Source organism: Crocodylus siamensis, chromosome 4 (assembly GCF_052110815.1).
Source record: "Crocodylus siamensis isolate JL-2025a chromosome 4, ASM5211081v1, whole genome shotgun sequence".
Classification (NCBI taxonomy): Eukaryota; Metazoa; Chordata; order Crocodylia; family Crocodylidae; genus Crocodylus; species Crocodylus siamensis.
Genome location: NC_143398.1, coordinates 123,110,758 through 123,125,965, shown reverse-complemented (window position 1 = coordinate 123,125,965; position 15,208 = coordinate 123,110,758).

The following is a 15,208-nucleotide window of genomic DNA, read 5'->3' as shown; positions in this document are numbered from 1 at the left end:
GATCAGGAAGGTGGACCCAACAGAGAGAGAGGGCTATAAACTCAGAAGCCTGACTTGTAATCCCTCAACTGGTAAATTCTGGGGCCAGGACCAGAAAGGTTAATTCTGGGGCCAGGACCAGGGGCCCACTGCAAGGGATGCCCAGAGCTGAGGGCCTGGGGTTCCAACTGGCCTGGAGGTGACACCAGGGCCTGTGTGGCCAAAGGTCCTGGGGGGACCACACCCATAAGGGGGAACAGATCAGGGAGCTAGGCAGCCCCAAATGAAGGTGAAGTAAGCTGCCTGAGTGAAGGGATCCAGTAGGGGTCTGAACTAGAGGATTCTGGGACCCAGTGTTGCCATCAGCGGATGCCATCTGCGAGGCTTGGGCTGCAGTGTAAGGGAGGAACAGAGCCACAGATAGCGCCCCCTGGCATCGGGGCAAGAAATGGGCAACCTCCTGCCTAATTAAGATAATTAACAAGACATGGCAGGCGAGAAGGTGCAGTTGGCCCAGAACAGGTAGGTGGGGCTGTCGGTAGATGGGCCCCAAGAAGGCCCCCTGTTACAGTGGCCCATATATACTTAATCTTCCTCACACTTCTGGTTTCCTGCCTTTGCATTTCCCTTTCTGTCCTGGAGGATGAAGCCTATAGTGTTCTCCCTAGGCTTTTGGGTTCCAGGGGTGGGGTACTCACTAAGCCCTCCATGCTTTGGGGTTCTGTCCTTGAGTCATCATTCAGCAGAGACTGGTGGGGTGATAAACAGTTTCATCTTTATTAGGAAACAGGATTCAGCATCACACACACTCTAGCTTGCAGGGAGAACCACCCATCACCACCAAACCACACCCACGTGGCATCAGGGGGAAAAGTGGACTGTTTCATCACAGGCCCTTTAAAGGTACATTCCATATACCACATGCCCTTTCTTTACTCTGGGAGCTTCCTCTTAAATAGTTGAATGTTCATCAGTAGCTACTTTAACTTGTAACACCTTGGGATCATGGAGCAAGAAGTTGCTAGCACTTGGCTCACCAATGGGGTCTAGGTTTTACCACTATCCGTCCTCATACTTCACAGGCAACTTCACCACACATCCACTCTTAGCATGTGTGATGTCATCAAGTGTCTCTGTAGTGAAGACCAAGCTCCTGATAATGACACCTATTACATGCACAAAGATTTGTTAGGCCTTCAACCTCACTGGGGGTCTATGTGATCTGGGACAACAAAGGGTTAATTCCCCCTGGTAGCCTGGCCCCTTCCAGAGGTAAACACTGAAGCGAATTTAGTCAGGCTTTGGCCTCTCAGACTAGAAAAAACCAGACAGAGACCAGAAGTGTTAATACTGCTTATTTCAGTTACATGTTTTGAAATAAAAAAAAATTCCTGCCTTATTACTCTGGGCACAGATGTCCAATTAAGTAAGTTTGTTTTAGTTTCTTCAAGGTTGTATTTTTTTTCTCTTTATCTGTCTTAAGTATAAAAATGCTTAGAAACTTAGGGAGGGGGAGGATTCCTTTAAACAGACAAGTGAGTGATTTCCCCTTGCTGTATGGAATTCTCCCTGTGATCACAGTATGGCCCTAAATAAAGAAAAGCTGGCTCTGTCAGTTCTGATTCAACCACAACGTGAAGTTTGATTTCTTCCACACCACCATCAATGAAAACTTAACACTGAGGCAAAGGTTAACAAGAATATGTTACTAAGATAAGTATAAAAAACCCCCAATAATAAATCCACAATACAACAATGAACCAGTCAACAGAGAGTTAAGAGAACACTATATACAATAATAGATACAAGTAAGAATGAATGCAGGCCTGTCACCAGAGGTGGCAGCCAAGACCACTCTGAAGCTGACAGGCAAGATGGCTTGTCAGTCTGTCACTGTTCCCTAGAGGATTTCTATCATTTCCTCACTCTCAGTGAGTACTCAGTACTTTCAAAGGGGTGGGTGATATTTTACCATCCAAAGGTGTGCAGGTGAGTACAGGTGAGTAGAGGATGGCTCCGTCTATGAGTGTATATCTCTGCCAATGGATGGAGTTCAGTTACACACTCCAGTCTACATACTCCACTCAAGCAACTCTCATACTCATCACATAGATGAGCAGGTTTCACAACACATGCTCATACTCAAGTGACTCAGTTTCTCACAAGCTTTCAGTCCCAGTCGGATACAAAGCACACTAACTCCAACTCAGTCACTCTCCCAAGTGAGCACCCAGGCACCACACAGGCTCAAGACACACATAGACTCAATCACTTCCCCCGTAGGTCCCGAAGTAACAGTCCTAACAGGTGTCCACCTCATGCCACCAGCCAGTCTTATGCCAGAACCAATTATCAGTCAGACCCTTCTATTATTCATCTGTCCATCACATTACTGGCTGATCTGGAGGGTTGTTACCTCAGGTAAGTATTTCATGACACACTTTACATTGGAAACATGTTCCCTCCAAATTCAACTTATATAATACAGGCTGATTGCATATGCTTGTCAGTCCTATGTAGGTCAATGGACCCATAGGTTTAAGAGTTCACTCTCCTCCATCAGAGGTACTGTAGCTGGGGTTAATAGTGGGTACTGGTGGATTCTCTGAAATGTAACAAAACTCTTGCTTTTGGCGGTCTGGTTTTACTTCTGATGTTTGTTCTGCTGCCATCTCTGAGTTGCATCAACATGTTCTGCTGATACTGATGAGTAATCCTTTCTTAAGTGTCTATTGCTCCTCCTGTAGACATTATTGCAGGGGTTTTATACCATGTAGGAACACGGTTCATCCCTTTTTGTCATAATGGATGCTGGTATCCAACTTGTACTTGTTTGCATCCTTACTTTCTCCCCCTTCTCGTAGAGGTGGCAAGAATGCAGCACGATCATAGTGCTTCTTCTGGGACCTTTGAAGTTTTTGCAACTTGTAGGAGGCATTCAACTGTAGGCTAGGAGTCAGCACCTCCACTGTAGCAGGGAGGGTACCGCGCAAAAGTCTCCCCATCAGAAACTGCTCTGGAGCATACTCAAGGCCTGTATTGAGTGTGTTCCACAGATTCAGTAAAGCCAAGTGTAGATCTGAGTTGTCCTGCAAAGCCTTCTTAAACATTGACTTGATGGTCTGAACCATGCATTCAGCCTGACCATTGGATTGTGGATAATCCAGACTATAATGGGTGATGGTTATGACCCAGTCACTTGCAAATTATTTCATCATGTGACTTGCAAATGGCACGTAGTTTCATAGTTTCATAGTTTGTAGGGTCGGAAGGGACCTGAGCAGATCATCTAGTCCAACCCCCTGATCATAAACAATTTCTTTAGGCATGCCAGGGCGAGCAAACACAGACTTCATTTTCCCTACTACCATGCCAGCTGTCTTGTCTGTCAGGTGCAAAACTTCAGGGTACTTGGAGTAATAACTAGCTATTATCAAATAAGACCTATGTTCCCAGAGGTTAAAAATGTCTGCTGCCAGTTTTAGCCAAGGCAGGTCTGGGATCTCATATGAAATCATGGGCTCTTTCTGAGCACTGGGTTGAGGACTTGACAAGGTATGCAATTTGTAATCCATTGCTTGATGTGCGCATTCATCTTAGGCCAATACATGATTTGTTGAGCTCACGCTTTCGACTTTTGTATGCCTTGATGGGGCAAGTGAAGCAATGTCAATCATTCCTTGTAGTGCGTGGAATGATTATTTTCGACCCAATCATTAGCAAATCATCCTGAATCTGGATATGGTCTCTGAGAGGTCAGTAAGGCTTTAGTTCAGGTTTAACTTGTTTTTGCCTCCTCGGCCATCCATTAAGATGCAGAGCTCAAAGGGCTTGCTGTTCCCTGTCAGCCTCTGTGTGCTCCTTTAACTGCTGGAGTAACTGGCCACTAAGTGGCTCTGTTTCAGTCAGACCATGAGCCACCTTTTCTGAGTGGAACAGATCAGGTTCAGGGGGAGAGGCAAACATTGTGGCTCTAGCAAGGGTGCCAGCCACTAACATGTCTTTGCCTTTTGTATAGAAAATCTGGATGTCATGTTTTTGGAGCTGCAACAGCATTCTCTGGTAGCTGTGCTGGAGCCTTTCCTATGGGTTTGACAAAAACCACTTCCAGGGGTTTGTGGTCTGAATTGACCCATACCTGGGTGCCATACACATATTGGTCAAACTTTGTCATGGCAAAGACGATTGCCAAAAGTTCTTTTTCAATCTGCGCATAACTTTTCTCAGATTGTGTTAGAGCCCTTGAAGTATTTGTGACTGGTTGCTTCTGCTGAAACAGACATGCTCCTAGGTCACCTTTGGATGCATCAACTTGAATTTCCAGCTGCTCTGCTGGGTTAAAGTACTTGAGTGCATGTGCCATTGTGATTGTTTACTTGAGCTTACCCAGGGCTTCCTGAATGCTCAGGTCCCCATTGCCACATAACAGTTTTGCTCAACTGTATGTAGTAGGTTTGCTTCTACAGACAGAACATGAACCTGGGCCTTTGCCCTGCAGATAGCCACAGTCTGTGCTAGGATGAGGAAGGGGTTTTCCAGAAGCCTTTGCTGAGTTTGCTGTCAGTTGTGCTGAAGACAATTTTGTCCCTCAACATAACAGCATCCTCAGCAGGTCCAAATTCACAACGCTGTGCTCTATTTCTGAGCTCTGTAACAAAATCATCTATGCCTGCAGCCTCGTATCTAAGTTGCCAGAACTGATACTTTTCAAAAACAGGGTTTTTCCTGGGTTCACGGTATTTCTTGAATGCTGCTAGCACCTCTGTAATGGTTTTGTTATTGGGGTCTGCAAACACATCTTGCATGTTGCTGTAAATTTCTAGGGATTTATCCCCAATGTAGTGAAGCATGACTACAATTTTACAATCCTCTGCCTATCCCTCAGCCTTTGTGACTACAAGTTATAATCAAAGCTTCTGTTTCCATCTCCTCCAGTTCTCCCGAAGATTTCCAGTAAAGGACAATGCTGGTACAGGTTTGAAATGCTTCATTATTTTTGTTTGTTTGTTTTTTCCACGGGTGAAAGCTGTAACCCCTTTAATCTGTCTGCTGGGGATCCCACTGAGAGACAGGTCACTTCTGACACCATATGGTGTTTTCGTAGGCTCTTGGGTTCCAGGGATGGGGTACTCACTCAGACCTCCATGCTGCTGGGGTTCTGTCCTCGAATCATCATTCAGCAGAGACTGGTGGAGTGATAAACAGCTTCATCTTTATTAGGAAACAGGATTCAGCATCACACACACTCTAGCTTGCAGGGAGAACCACCCATCACCACCAAACCGCACTCACATGGCATCGGGGGGAAAGTGGACCATTCCACCGCAGGTCCCTTAAAGGTACAGTCCATATACCACAGCCAATACTTTTGCCAGTTATTCTGTAAAACGTTGGCCACTGAGAAAAAAGCAGGTAAGCCAGTGCAGTGGGGGTCAGCTTCCAGAGTTCTTAAAGAGACCACAGAACACAACTGCAATCTTTGAGAAATTCATACAGATTTTTAAAAGGAGATGCTGATCACCTCTGCTGATACCCAGGCACCTAACCTTAGTCCCCTTCCACAAAAACGATGGGAGCTTTTCCCTTCCACTTGAGCAGCCCACTCATGACATGTCTCTGTGCATTTTTTTCTCTCTTCAGATGTTATCAGAATAACAATGTTGGAATCAGTTTTTAGGCTAGAATTTCTTTAAAATTTTTGGAAGTCCCATTGTGCTGTAATGCAAAACTACAGTTTGATTGCACTCTGCTAATACCCAAATAATATAACTTGCTTTATCCAATTACTTTGTTTCTGTAAGTACTTCATGTTCCAGTCTTGGAAACTTTATAGGGGGTGCATGCAAACACACACATGCATGAAATAGCATGAGCATGAGAAGACCTAAGATTTTAAAAAGGGGGATGCAGATGGTACGGTCCATCATCACATATAACATTTTTCCCCAGTTAAAGAGAAACTAGAAGCTTTATTAATATGCTATGAGCCTAGCACTATATTAAACAGTTTAAACTCAAAGCAAAAACATATATAATACTGGAATGTTCACTAATTTGCTAGATTATATCAAGTTTAAAAAACAAAAGAACTAGTCAAAATAGTTAAAACAGTCAAAAAATATAGTTTAATTAGTTCAATGGTTATTATAGTTAAATGGATATCCCTTATTCAAACTTGTAAAACAAAAGTTAATCTTCTTGAGCACCTTGACAGTGCCTCCAATGCTTCACTGTAAGTCATTTCTACACCTGAGGTAATACAATAAAACCTCATTAGCTCAATATCAGATCGTTCGAAGTGTTGGATACCTCTAAAGCTATTGTTACTCCCTAGCTAAAAGTATAAGTTTCTGTCTGCATTATAGTTTCATAGTTGGTAGGGTAGGAAGGGACCTGAGCAGATCATCAAGTCCGACCCCCTGCCATGGCAGGAAAAAATGCTGGGGTCAAACGACCCCAGTAAGGTGATTATCTAACCACCTTTTGAAGACTCCCAGGGTAAGAGTGAGCACCACTTCGCTTGGAAGTTGGTTCCAGATCCTAGCCGCCCTGACTGTGAAATAGTGCTTCCTGCTGTCTAGCCTGAGTCTGCTCTCAGTCAATTTATGGCCGTTATTCCTTGTTATTCCCAGCAGTGCTCAGAGGAACAGGGACTATCCCATAGCCTGGTGGTCCCCCTTGGCCAGTTTGTAGATGGCCATCAGATCCCCCCTCAGCCTTCTCTTGTGGAGGCTGTACAGGTTCAGGTCCCATAGCTTCCCCTTGTAGGGCCTGCCTTGCTGCCCCCTGACCATGCAAGTAGCCCGCCTCTGGACCCTCTTGATGCTGTCCACATCCCTCCTGAAGTGCAGCGCCTGGAACTGGACTCAGTACTCCAGCTGCGGCCTAACCAATGCCGTATAAAGAGGGAGGATCACCTCCTTGGACCTGCTTGTGATGCTTCTGTGGATGCATGACAAGGTGCAGTTAGCCTTCCTGACCATGTCCCTACATTGGTGGCCCATGTTCATTTTGGAATTAATAATGATTCTGACGTTTGGTGTCAGAAGCGGACTGGTCAAGTTTGCCGATGACACCAAACTTTGGGGCAAAGCATCCACACCAGAAGACAGGAGGGCGATCCAGGCTGACCTGGACAGGCTCAGCGAATGGACAGACAAGAACCTGATGGTGTTTAACACTGAAAAATGCAAGGTTCTCCACCTTGGGAAGAAAAACCTGCAGCATTCTTATAGGCTCAGCAGTGCTATGCTGGCTAGCACTGTGGAAGAAAGGGACTTGAGGTTCATCATTGACCACAAGATGAACGTGAGCCTGCAATGGGGTGCTGCAGCTAGTAAAGTGACCAAAATGCTGGCTTGCATCCATAGATGCATCTCAAGTAAATCCCAGGATGTCATTCTCCCCTTGTACTCAGCCTTGGTGAGGCTGCATCTGGAGTACTGCATCCAGTTTTGGGCTCTCCAATTCAAAAAGATGTGGAGAAGCTTGAGAGAGTCCAGAGAAGAGCCACACGCATGATCAGAGGTCAGGAAAACAGACCTTACGATGACAGGCTGAGAGCCATTTGGCTCTTTAGCTTGGAAAAGCGTAGGCTCAGGGGTGATCTGATGACCACCTATAAGTTTATCAGGGGTGACCACCAGGATCTGGGGGAACGTTTGTTCACCAGAGCGCCCCAAGGGATGACGAGGTCGAACGGTCACAAACTCCTGCAAGACCATTTCAGGCTGGACATAAGGAAGAATTTCTTTATTGTCCGAGCCCCCAAGGTCTGGACCAGCCTGCCAACAGAGGTGGTTCAAGCACCTACATTGAACGCCTTCAAGAGCAAATTGGATGCTTATCTTGCTGGGATCATATGACCCCAGCTGACTTCCTGCCCTTTGGGCAGGGGGCTGGACTCGATGATCTCCCGAGGTCCCTTCCAGCCCTAATGTCTATGAAATCCATGACTCCAAGATCCTTTTCTGCCTCTGTGCTGACAAGAAGGGAGTTCCTGTCACAGGCCAGCTGGGCACTGTGAGTATGTCAATTTAGTTGCAGACTGACTGAACACTGCAACATTATTAGCCATTGGCTTTTTGGTTTGGGATTGAGGAGGTGATGTTGGGAAGGAAAGCAATGACAAGTTTCACTTATAAAAAAAAAAAAATTTACTTATAACAACAAAAGATATAGTTTGCACATATGACAGTTAGTAAAAAGGTTAAACTAATAAACAGACAACATAACAATATAGATTAAAATTGACAGTGATAATGACACAGATAAAGAAATTAACCAAGAGTTCCCACTTGGTTAGCAACTTATCGATAGTACCTCAGTTAGAGGATACACATCAAGTTGAATCAGCGAAGTTAGACATCTCTGAACTGGGCTGTTGGAGGGGGGAACCGGGGGAGGCCCCTCAGTCAGGATCTGGTCCTCGCTGTCACTGGGAGTAAGAGAGATCCGTGGGGATATGGGACAGCAATGACTCTTCTGTTCCATCCTTCCCAAGGGTTACTTGATGTGCGTGTTCTTTTATATCCTATTTATTCTAATTTTGGGTTTATATTCATAGTGTTACTTTATAGCTGTTATCTTATGGGGTTAAAAGGTGTTAGAAATCATTACAAAAAGTTACTGCCCAAGCATAGGTTTACCCAATAAGCAAATCGCACCACATCACTTTGGGGTCTGAGACTAACATGTCCCCACCTAAATTCAACCTACTATGTTAATTATATTTTGTGATTACGTTCATTAGTTTTTTACTAACTCTAAGCAAAATTTCATGAATCAACTACATCTGCGATTATAATCCTTAGTTCCACTTTTTTAAAGTTCATGCTGTCTGGAGATTAACACAAAAAGCTATATATAAATCCAGACAGACAGGAAACTGCTCCTAAAGCTACTTCAGATACCTTCAAAAAGCAGATTTCTCTTTATAAGTTGCTTGTTTAACCCTTCTGGTTCTGGCCATCACAGTTCCCCAGCCTGTAGGCATGCTGCTGGTTCTTCCTCCCTCGGTGCAACACCTTGCACTTGTCCGTACTGAAACCCATCCTGTTCTCATTCGCCCAACCCTGTAACCTGTCCAGATCTAGTTGTAGCCTGTCTCTCTCCTCCAGCGTGCCCACTTCTCCCCACATCTTAGTGCCATCTGTGAATTTGAACAAGGTGCTTTTTACCCCCTTGTCCAGTCTCAACATCAACGTCGACCAGGTCCAACAAGACATTTCCCCTGATGGGACTGTGCACCTTCTGGGTTAGGTGGAGGTCCTGTAACTCAGCTAGGAACCTATGTGAGCAGTCAGACCTGGCTGACTGCTCTTCTCAGCAGATGTCCGGATAGTTTAGGCCACCCATGATGACCATGTCCCTTGACTTAACTCCATGAGCTGACCTGAGAATTCCTGGTCCAGCTTTTCTCCCTTGTTGTGTGGCCTGTAGTAAACCCCCACTATTAAGTCCCTTTCCCCTTGAATTCAGACCCAGAGCACTTCAGTTTACCCCTCCTCTGACGCAGTGCTGTTTGTTGAAGATGTGTATTGCTCTTTGACATAGAGCGCCACATCCTATCAACTCCCCGTGGACCCAGCATGCCCAATCCCATGAAACCACCCCCTATCACCTCAGATCATGCATGAACCTGGAGCTACTGCCTCCACCACCTGTCCCTGCAGACTGCCCTGTGTCCTGGCACTTGCTATCCTGAGCCCCGGCTGCTCTGCATGCTCCTGAACCCTCTGACACTCCTAGCCTCCAGGGATTCCCATGGCAGGGAGGTCCCCAGGCTTACTGTATGCTGCCTGCAGAGAGGGGTCCTTGTGCCTGGCTGCCCCAGCTGCCTCTTCACCCTCATACTGCAAGGCATGGGGGATCCAGCCCCTGCCCTCCCTCCAGCCATGATCTGCCAGGATCTTCTCACACAGTACTCCCTACCAGAACTTCCCTGTGGTCCATAGCCTGGAAAAACTGAAGTTTGGCATGATTAGGGGTTAGCCTTTGAGTGCCCAAGGGGGTGCAAGCATGCAGATCAACTGGGCCCCAGGACCACAACTGCCAGGACACAGGGGAGACTGCAGGGTGAGAGGTGGGGGCAGCAGCCCAAGCTACATGCATGCTCCAGGGCAGGATCAGGGATTGGCAAGATCAAGGGTGGTTTTGCAGGATCAAAGATGGTGGGTCCTCAGGGGGTTTGGAGGGATCAGGGTGTTGGTGGGACAGTTCCACACTTAGATGATCTAAGCAGAAGAAAAAGGGCCCCTAGATCATTCCTGCTGGTCTACATTAGGAACTCTTTGTGCTACAGCCCATGAAATTTACTTAATTAGTAAATGGGATAATTCGTTGTTTCGTTCTTATCAGTTAGTTAGGTTCACACATAGATGAACTACGTCTGTATATACCCCTAGTAATTTCCACCCATGCAAATTACCACTGGTATGTTTATTTTGAACTATTTATTTCGAACGTGGTATTTTTTGGTGCCCTGCATTTCAAATTAACAAGGTTTTACTATATTATTACACTTGAGTTAAGATTTTTAACTAGAGCTAAAAAGAATCAGCTGGGCTGTGAAATAAAAGAGATATGTTACCAAGAATGTCAAAAACAGCAGCACTGCACAGAAAAAAATAGTTTAAATAGTGGAACAACAAAACCTTTAAAAAGGAAGAGGATTGTTAGCACTTATGGAGTGAATAAATTTAGCAGGAATCAGGTATATTAGAAGCAATGACATCAATTGATTCCTTCAGTGCTGCCTAAATAGAAATGCCTCTTCCCCCCAGGCAGTTGTTTGGGTAGAGCAGGAATCACATGGGGATTGCAACTGCAACCTTCTAGGAGGAGGAAGCGTCGCGTCATCGTGATTGGTGACTCCATCCTGAGAGGTACGGAGGGCCCCATCTGTCGCCAGGATCCCTCAGCACGTGAGGTCTACTGCCTGCCCGGAGCGAAGATTCAGGATGTGAAGGGGATGCTCCAGTCCATCATCCAGCCCACCGATTATTACCCCATGGTCCTCGTCCATGTGGGTACTAACGATGCGGCCAGGAGAGCCCCTGATCGCCTGATGGAGGACTACCATGCTCTGGGAGGTGTGCTGAGGGAGATGGGCGCACAGGCGGTCTTCTCTTCCATCCTGCCAGTGAGCGGTCGAGGCAGACGTCACGAGATGTGCATAGCGGAGACCAACTGGAGGCTACAGGTGCTTCGAGGCGGGCTTTGGCTTCCTCAGCCATGACCGGCACATCGTGATGAGAGACATGCTGGGATGGGATGGCTCCACCTTTCCCCTAAAGGTAAGCGTGTGTTCTCTTCCAGGTTGGTGAACCTCCTTCGGCGGGCTTTAAACTAGGCTCGTCGGGGGAGGGGGAAGATGAGGGCGGAGGAGATGATGAACTACCAGGCCCAGCAACAGCCAGCGAGCCCAGACCAATGGTCAAAAGGGAGAAACAGGTAAGTGATGGGGGACGGGGCATTGCTGAGACTAGGGGGTCAGTGGGCACAACCGTTGGAGGCCTCAAATGCCTCTACACGAATGCTCGAAGTATGGGGAAGAAGCAGGAGGAACTCGCCCTCCTCCTAGCTGTCACCAGCCCTGACATAGTAGGGATCACAGAAACGTGGTGGGACTCATCGCATGACTGGGCGGTGAGTGTCAAGGGCTATAGGCTGTACAGGAGGGACAGGATAGGAAGGAAAGGTGGAGGAGTAGCACTCTACATCAAGGAGGAATATACTTCCTCGTTAATTAGCAAGGGGGTAGAGGGGGGGCACTCTGAGGTGCTCTGGGTTAGAGTAAAAGGCAGTCCAGGGGAGAGAGACTTAACGGTGGGAGTCTACTATAGACCTCCCAACCAGGGAGAAGAGCTCGACCAGGAATTCTTAGGTCAGCTCACAGAGGCAGTGAGGGCTAAGGATGTGGTCATCATGGGGGACCTGAACTTCCCAGACATCTGCTGGGAGGAGCAGTCAGCCAAGTCTGATCGCTCACGTCGGTTCTTAGCCAGAGTGCAGGACCTCCATCTAACCCAGGAGGTGCACAGTCCCACCAGGGGAGACGCCTTGTTGGACCTGGTGCTGGCCACGGGTGATGACCTGGTGAGGGGGCTGCGGGTGATGGGCCACCTGGGAGACAGTGATCATCGCTTGCTGGAATTCACCATCCAGCGTAAGGTGGCAAAGGGCTGCAGCAAGGCAACAGCCCTAGACTTTAGGAGGGCTGACTTCAACAAGCTAAGGAGGATCGTTGGGGAAGCGCTGAGGACCCAGAGGGGAAGGGAATCAGATGTCGAAGGTGAGTGGTTGCTCCTTAAGGAGACGATCCTCCATGCCCAAAGGGAGGTAATCCCAACAAGGGTCAAAGGGAGCAGGAGGGCACATAAACCCCCATGGCTCACTAAGAGCATCCGGGAATGTCTCCTTGCTAAAAGGGAGGCATATACCCAATGGAGAGATGGGGTCATCACCAAGAAGGACTATGTTACAGTCGCCCGAGGATGTAGGGGGGCAGTCAGGAGGGCCAAGGCAGAGATGGAGATAGGACTAGCTTCCCGGATTAAGGACAATAAGAAGTCCTTCTTCAAATACATAGGGGGTAAAAAGAGGGTCCCGGGTAATGTGGGGCCCCTGCAGGACACGATGGGCAACTTAGTCATCACGCCAGATGATAAAGCTAACATATTTAACGATTTCTTTGCCTCTGTCTTCCTAAGTAGGGACCAGTTCAGCCACCTCCCTGCTGGGCCCCCCTCGGGCCCCGGGAGAGACACGCCTGGGCCAGGGGTTAGCGAGGAGTTAGTTAGGGTACTTCTGGAGAGGCTGGACGTGTTCAAGTCCGCTGATCCAGACGATCTTCACCCTAGGGTTCTACAGGAACTGGCCGAGGTCATTGGGGGACCCCTGGCGCGGCTCTATGAGCACTCGTGGTGCTCTGGCGAGGTGCCGGAGGACTGGAAGAGGGCCAATGTGGTCCCTATCTTCAAAAAGGGAAAAAAAGAGGACCCGGGAAATTACAGGCCAGTTAGTCTTACCTCAATCCCGGGTAAGCTCTTTGAAAAAATTATCCTGGCACACATCCAGGAGGGCCTTGCGGGGGAATGTATGCTCAGGGGCAACCAACATGGGTTCATCAGTGGCAGGTCTTGTCAGACCAACCTGGTGGCCTTTTACGATCAGGTCACCAAATCATTAGACGCAGGGGTTGCTGTGGATGTAGTCTTTCTGGACTTCCGGAAGGCTTTCGACACTGTCTCTCACCCTGTCCTCATCAAAAAGCTGGGAGACTGTGGTGTCGATGCCCACACGGTCAAATGGGTCGCCAACTGGTTGGAGGGCCGCACCCAGAGGGTGGTAGTGGATGGGTTCTTCTCGACCTGGAAGGACGTGGGCAGTGGGGTTCCGCAGGGCTCGGTCCTCGGGCCCGCACTGTTCAACATCTTCATCAGTGACTTGGATGACGGGGTAGAAAGCACCCTGTTCAAGTTTGCTGATGACACTAAGATGTGGGGGGATGTGGGTGCACTAGAAGGGTGCAATAGGCTACAAGCTGACCTTGACAGGTTGCAACGGTGGGCGGATGAGAATAGGATGGGGTTTAGCACTGATAAGTGCAAGGTGTTGCACATGGGGAGGAAGAACCGGCACCACACTTACAGGTTGGGGAACTCCCCTCTTGCCAGCACGGAGACGGAAAAGGATCTTGGAGTCGTCATTGACTCCACGATGAACATGGGCCGGCAGTGTGGGGCGGCAGTCAAGAAGGCCAACCGTACCCTGTCATGCATCCACAGATGCATCTTGAGCAGGTCCAGGGAGGTGATCCTCCCCCTCTATGCGGCACTGGTCAGGCTGCAGCTGGAGTACTGCGTCCAGTTCTGGGCGCCACACTTCAAGAGGGACGTGGACGATATGGAAAGAGTTCAGAGGAGGGCCACTCGTATGATCAAGGGTCAGCAGGGCAGGCCTTATGAGGAGAGGCTACGGGACCTGAACCTGTTTAGCCTCCACAAGAGAAGGTTAAGGGGGGACCTTGTGGCCTGCTACAAACTGGTCAGGGGGGATCAGCAGGTATTGGGGGAGTCCCTGTTCCCCCGTGCGCTGCCAGGAGTGACCAGGAATAATGGTCACAAGCTGGCGGAGGGTAAGTTTAGATTAGATATTAGGAGGCACTACTTCACAGTCAGGGCGGCTAGGGCCTGGAACCAGCTTCCAGGGGAAGTGGTGCAGGCTCCTAGCCTGGGGATTTTTAAAAGGAAGTTAGATGAGCACCTTGCCGGGGTCATCTGACCCCGGTGCTCTTTCCTGCCAAGGCAGGGGGTCGGACTAGATGATCTACCTAGGTCCCTTCCGACTCTAGCTACTATGAAACTATGAAACTAGGTCTGTCCCTGAGCGCATGCTGGGTTTAAGGGGAGAGATGTCGAGAAGTACAAGACGGGTAGACATTTAATGTATATTTTTTTTCTTATCTAATCTAATAAAAGGAGAGGAAAGCAATACAAGATGACCAGCATTCTCATTACTCATATAACCCTTTGGAGGAAAAGAAACCAAAGCAGGCAAGAGTCATATTCTGATGTTTTCTTCTTTTTCTACCTTGGATTCCAAAAGATGCCCTATATCTTTTAACCATAATTTTCACATGTACAGAACCATTCTGCACTTTACTATTTCCTTACCCCACGAATTGCTGGTTACATGCTTCTAATAGGTGGTATGCTTTTAGGAACACTTATTAATTAAATATTTGTTTTCTATTAAATATTAGCTCATTGGAAAGCACAGTTAGAAGGCAGTTGGAACTTAACAGCTAATGTCTTTTACTTCTCTCAAAATTTCCCTAAACTAAGGAAGCACCTATTCTATGCAGTTCATTAAGCTAACCTTAGCACTTCTTTAGCAATTTTATAACTATTCTTGAAAACATGAATTAAACACTGATGATATACTCCTGTTCACTAGGCTCATTATTTCCTGTAGCTCCTGGTTACAGTTAGCCAGGATTACCACAACAGCATAGGGCTCAGCATATGCTGTGAAACTTAGTGGATAAGCCAAGTAAGTACTTGGGATGTTAGCCCATGAAACATAACTACAAATTCACTGAACCTTTGACAGATCCTAAATAATGCAAATTGCTTTGGGCTTTTTTACCATAACTGTTTCCTGGTTTTAATATTTTACCTGAGACTGACAGAACTTCCATTCTTTGACACCATCTCTAGGATAC